This window comes from Pundamilia nyererei, unplaced genomic scaffold, assembly GCF_000239375.1.
Source record: "Pundamilia nyererei isolate P.nyererei 1_Seehausen unplaced genomic scaffold, PunNye1.0 scaffold00335, whole genome shotgun sequence".
Classification (NCBI taxonomy): domain Eukaryota; kingdom Metazoa; phylum Chordata; class Actinopteri; order Cichliformes; family Cichlidae; genus Pundamilia; species Pundamilia nyererei.
Genome location: NW_005187736.1, coordinates 391551 through 398485, shown reverse-complemented (window position 1 = coordinate 398485; position 6935 = coordinate 391551).

Below are 6935 nucleotides of genomic sequence, written 5' to 3'. Positions count from 1 at the left end.
AAAAATGTGAGCACTTTGTTTCAATCTTACTGAAGTAGCTGAGCTGTAGCTCAGGAGGTAGAGCAGGTCACCTGCTGATCGGACGGTTAGTGGTTCGATCCTGGCTCCTCCAGTCCGTCGGAGTCTGAATGTGTCTGAATGTGGTTAGGAAGCAGTATAAGTATAGAAGAAGGTGATTGTAGCATGTTGTATAGAGTGCTTTGAGTTCTCTGGGAGAGTAGAAAAGCACTCTATAAGAATCAGTCCATTTACCATTGCATATGACATGGGATACCCATCAATTCTTTTGTTTTATTGCAATAGAATTGTATATGGGTTATTTGATTGAGTTTAAGCAACTTTCTGAAAGGTTACATGATTGTTTTTAGAAGATGAAATGTTGAAGATTATAGCAGCTGAAAATGTATTTGATGTTTTTATATAGAAAAATGGTTCTTGTAGAGAACCTGCTCCAGTAGTCCAATTCATTAGAATTGTTAGTCTGCCTGCCCATCGATCTCACTTACCGGTTCCAGTTGCACTTGCACTACACTCAGCTGATTTCAGTTTGTGTGTCAGACAAGGAAAATAGCAGCACAATCTACAGCATGGATGTGGACATTTATTTTTATTGCACAAAAGGACGAGAGTGTGATGGTAAACTTTAAACTATACCAAACAAGAACAACCACAGTATGCTGCTAAAACAACTTCAGCCTGCACAAAAAGACCTGCACAGACAGCATGCTAATGCTAAGCTAGCCAAGAACCAAGAGTAAAAACTGAGTGAATGCCGGCCCAGCACCAAGACCCTTAACATCAACAGTAACATACAAATGAGCATTCAGGTTGCAGTCTCCATTTCTACCTGTTCATGTTTGAATCACTCTGGTCATTACTTTAAAGTCTCTTCCTGCCGGTTTTCATCTTTGCTTTGTATTCATACCTAAATACTAAGAGAAAGATCATATGTTTGTCCTCATTAGAACATGTATTTGTGTTGCTGTGTTGAGTTGTAGTAGCAGGTTGTTGTTAAATGGTAATTATGAGAGAGTGTGTTTCAGCTATTTTACAGAGAAAGTAATGTAATGAGTGGTACAATGAATTACTCTCTCCTGGGAGTAATTAAGTAACGTACAGCATTTTTTTTTAAAGTGTGAAAAATGTTCTGTGTAATATGTGTAATAATTACTTTTTGTAAAACTGAGCTGGGAAAGGCTCCAGCGAGAATAAGCGGAAGAGAGTGGATGGATCCCAAAACTGATCACAAAAAAGAGCAGAAATATCTCCAACATGCACAAACATTTGCAACATGCGCACACTGTGTGGTCTATAGTGCACATGTGAGATGTGATATATTTTTATATGCTAGCGATGGTGGTGACTGTCAAAGCAGAGCCGATGAAAACATATTGATAAGTTTTGAACTTATTGAACTGATAAGGAATTGAATCGATAAGTGTTATCGATAATGAAACAGGGATCACTAAATTCTCAGCATTCCTATCCCTAGTAATCGTAGCAAATGCAGTCAGTGTTGTATCAGTACACAAGTAAACCAAAGTGCCATTTAAAAAACATTTTGCTTTTCTGTTTGCTTTTTTGTTTGTTATTTTTTGTACATAACACATGAAGTTTTGAGTGTTTTGAATACTATGATTTTCAGTAATTTACCACTAATTATAGGATATTTTCTTTATGGTGATTAAATACAGCATGTAGGAAAAGGTGATTGCATTGCATTTAATTTCAAATTGTAATGATTCATTTGTGATTATTCTACTTCATAAATACCATCAGTTATACACATATGCATGCATAGCAGTCGCTTTCATTACTCTGTGGCCCCTGTTGTCATTTACAACTTTTCTGAGCTAGATACATGGCTATTCTAGCTGTTATACACAGTTTTATTTTAAAAAGTAACTTGTTACCCACCCTGCTGCTTCAGGGTCCATGTTCAATGGGATGTTTTCGCTTGCTTTTAGCATGTGATGTTTAGATATCTCAGCGCTAAAATATGATTGATTTTGAATGTGTAACAACTTTCTTAAACCCGACACTTTTTTGCATCACTTTATTGCATTTGTACACATAACCATGATTATCATTGTAAGAAAATGTAAATAGAGGAAATTATTATTCCAACACTACAGGTTTGATTGAAAACCCTGACTTTGATGTGATAGTCTGGGTCAGCTCAGCTGGTTCCTCAATAACCTTGATGGAAAAAGGATGTATATGCCAAAACAAATGTGATTTCTTACTGGCCTCTCTGCTATTTCATGCTGTGGGGAAATAAATGGAACCCATTAAAGGGAGTCATACCATTGGCCCATCACATGACACATGACCAAAATTATTATCCTGTAAAATAAACTCATATAAGTACACTATTCAATTCAATTCATTCCTATAAAAACAGGTGTAATTTCTTGGGTAGTAATCAACATTTGGAGAGGTTTGTGGTTTTACAGGTGGGTAAAGATAGTGCAGCAGTTTGCAGGTTTCATTCGGGGGCAGCGAACAACTTGAACATCTTCGGCATGCGTGCCAGGATGGCTGAACTATTTTCTGATGTGAGTTGAAATTGTGATGTGGCTAGGGTTGGTCTAACGGTTGTGCATGAGACATTTGCTTGGTAGGCGGTCCAAAATATCCAATCTACCCATTCATTTTTTTCAGTGTAGCCTGTTTCATTTCTAATACCTTTTCAGTATTTGCTATATTTAGGGTTGTTACTCCTGTGGTGTGTCTGTTAATTTTTTCAGTCATCCAGGTCATCATAGTCGATGGAGCTCAGAAAGAAAAAAGCATCTGGACTTCTTTAATTTTCTTGAAGATGTTTCACCTCTCATCTGAGAAGCTTTAGTTCTAAGAGCAATTGGTGGAGAGTCCCAGATTTTAAGCCCTATGGGAGTGTCCCCAAGAGGGTCGTGGACCCTCTGTTGATCCTCTTCCTAATCACAAGAGCTAAAGTGTGAAAGCGGGTGTGGGTCACAATCAGCCAAGGTCTCAGATGAACCCATTGTGAGACCTAGCCCCACCCCTATCATGTGATTTACTGTGGTCAAATGGCCCAGGATGTGAGTGTGCGTTAAGGCGTCTGGGAAGGGATCTCAAAACTGGATTATAGATGGCAGACAGTTGGGGTCTTAGAGCTGAAGAAGCTTTTCCTGTTAGCTCATGGATTTGCTATCATATTAGCAAATATATTAGCTCTGCAATCAACTATGGGATTACCTATAGAGTACCTAATCCTATACTATGGGATTACCCTAACCCTATACCTATAGCTATACCTATATAGCTAACCTGATAATTAACACATTAATTCATTACACCACTGATTATTTTTGCTTGCGCTTTCTTCCCTTCACGTTACAGAAAGCCTTAAAGAATGACCAAAAAATACAAAACAGCCAAAATTATTTGATTGTGCTTCATATTCGTTCATGTTTTTTTATTGTTGTAATTTCAGTTAAAAAGAAAAAACTTTTGGGAAACCAATATAGAGCCTGACACCAACAAACACAATCAAAAACACACAACTCACACCGAGAGGATCTGTACCGAATTTTATACACTAAACGTAAACATATGCACATCAAAACAGCATAACAGGAAAAATGGGCCTTGTTGGGATTCCATTGCTTGGCATATTAATGAGAAATGTATGCAAGCATTAAATAACCATTTTTATTTATCTGTGCAGCTTTCCTTTTTCATGTCCTCAGTGTGTAAACTCCTCCACCTTTAATGATTGTCACTAAGTTAAAGCAGCTGTTTAAAGGTACATTGGTGCACTGGTATAGAAAAAATCAGAGTCATCACAACATGAAAGAAAGCTGCAAAAGTCCAGCTCCAACGTCTCGTGCGCAGATGTTCAGAGTGTCACAATTCAGTCTCCTCATTTGTCAGTTAGTTAATTACATGCAACATGACATGCGTGTACAAAATGCTTTCATCCAGTTGCAGTCAGTCAAATGAGGAGTTCAGAGCAGTTTTCTTAAACAGCATGACTATAGCACATAGATTCTGCAGCATATTGGTTCAGTTTCAACATTAGTCCAGTCAAAGCAGATACAGTACATGTAAATGGAAGAATATGACATGAAAGCAAGAATAATGAGGAAAGTTAAACAAGCTGAAAAACACCCAAAAAGTGATGGGGATGGAGGAATTAAAGGGCAAAAAGACAAGTAGGTGGGGAGAGATTAATTGGAAAGCTTATCTGTATATAAAAACATGTGATTCATTAATATTGTGTCACTGGTATTTGCCAGTCCCTCTGTGTTTGTCCCACAGCTTCTAAACTTCATAAAAAGTTCACCACAGTGACGGGTTAGGATCTATGTGTGCATTTTACAAGAGTCGTCTAAACAATTTTCTTGATAGACTTTTAAGGCAGGGATGTCAAACACATTTTACATCATGGGCCACATATAGCTCACTTTCATCTTAACTGAAACTCCCTTTTCTATCGGTTTAAAGAAGTTAACTGCACATTTATTCCCTCCTATATCTTAACAGATTACTAAGAAGTGCAATTGAAATTGTGCATCTCTTTCTACATGATAAAGAAATGCTGCTGTAAATAAATAAAAGAAATCTGACAGAATGAGTTTTGGGGCTTCGATAGTAAGAAATAAAAAATAAAATTACATAAAAAGCTTTGGTAGCTCATTGCCCAGACATTAAAAAAGATGGTTTTTGTTAATTTCCAGGAAAAGTTCTGTTTTCACTGGAAATCAGCCAGCCAGGTCTTTATCAGTAGAAAAAAATCTGTAAAACCACTATTTGGGTCCAAATATATTCATTTTAGGATATTTGGTGATTCTACCCTGGATGTGAGTGTGAATGTGAACATTGGTGGATGTCTGCCTCTACATGACTCTCCAGGATGTACCTGTATCACCTTATGAAGAATGAGGAACGTCAGTGAATAAATGGAAATGGTTTCATTTCAAATTTCATTGCAAATATAAAGTCAACACGGCATGATGAGACAGTCATCTGCTTAGGGTGGTTGGTGTTTGTTTCCGGGGTTGTCATCACATTTTATAAATGTCAGAGCGCGATGAGACGGCACAGTGACTGCTAATTATTTCCAAGCAAAAGTCTGAAGTCTTGCGAAGCACACTTTGTTCTTAAAGATGGAGTAAAACAATAAAAAGTAGCTTACAAAATGCTGTATCTCTACAAATACATCATCAGGCATAGTGAGGTTCTGTGCTTATAAGTGACACCGGCTGGAGGTAAACGGGTGGCTGGTAGCACAGACCCTGTGACGTCTCCATAAAGATCTGGACGAGGTAAGGCTTTTGCCGTCTTTCTTTAATGTATGTCTCCGCTGCCAGTGATAGAGTAAAACTTCCACCTGCTCTCTGGTGGTCAAGGTGTACAGGATGGGGTTGAAGGCACTGTTGATGGGGAGGATGAAGATGACAACCCAGCTGGAGATAGTATCGTGAGGAAGGAAACATTTCAAAAGGGATTGACATTTAGAGAAATATAACTGTGTTGATGCTTTTCAGCAAACTATTCTATAAAGTAACACAGTGACCTATATTAAAAATCCATGTAAAACCTCTAAGATACTATAAGGCAGCTGTTTCACTTCTTACCAGGTATCTCCACCTCCAGCAGCGGGAGGACTTTCACCAAAAATATAGGAATCCAGCAGAGGGCATCAGAGAACACTATGAAGAAAAACCTGCTGGCCACAGCTACATCCCTGTGCAGTCTGCTCCTCAGGTCCGTGGCATTGATGCCGGTTTTAAAGATGGAGCAGAACATACTGGAGTAGGAGAATACAATCACCAGGAAAGCCACCAGGTTCAGACCTAAAGAGATGCAAATGCTTTTCATGCTGGCTGGGACTATCAAACACCGTTATGCAGTTCATACAGTATTAAACAGTAGCGGTTTTGAACTGAGGAAAAGTGTGCAAGCTGACAGTTCTGCTTCACAGATTTGTACTGCGTAGTTTTTGTACTTTACACTTTGTATATTTTGTGATAATGAACAATTTTGCATTGTTTGGATTTGCAGTTTGCAAATCTGGAAATGGTCAGTATTTTGGGGGCTTCTGGTGATATTGAGGGGTCACTTTATACTTCATATCATACCAATAGAACAAAGGATATCACTCTTTTGTTCTCCACACAAACTGTTTTCCCTTACAGCTAAGATTACTAGTGGACTAAAATGAGCCACCTGCACTTTACACCTACTGGAGGCATGAAGCTCACAGCAAACAGTTTTTGTGCTGATGTTAATGCCAGAAGAGCGTTTTGTTGGGTTGATGTAACTTGAACATATGTTGTTTTTTTGTGCTTTAAAAACAAATTCTCTCACTGAAGTCTTAAAGGTTGTTCCACACTTTCTGATCCACTTAAACCCCAAACTAAAGATGATATTCAAGCAGCACAAACCCAGTCTTTCTTCAAAATAAGAGCGATAATTACTTTGTGGACAAAGACAACAGTTAGATGACCCAGATTACTACAACATCAGCCGTAATTCTCTGATCCATCAAGCAGTGCAGCTTACCAAAGTTGTACTAAAACATTTTTAACAGATTTCTGCACGCCCAAATCGGTTTGAGGTCAGTAAGCACAACCAGAATTCATACATAAGGCACACTCTCAGTTTTTATTAAAGGATTTTAAGTGTGCCTTATAGTGTGGAAAATACGTTATACAGAAGAAAAGAATATATCGTGATATATATCGTTACCGCACATGCTTCAAATTATATGCGATATGAATTTTAGGCCATATTGCCCAGCCCTAATTTCAAGCATCCTACGAACCCTGTATACGCTATTGTTTGTTTTGTGGTTTTGCAAAATAAACTGTTTACGGCAATATTTTTTTCATGGTTTTGATGGTCACTGTAGTTGCTATTTTATTTCTTAAAGTTCTCTCCTTCTCTTATACTTACAATAGCCA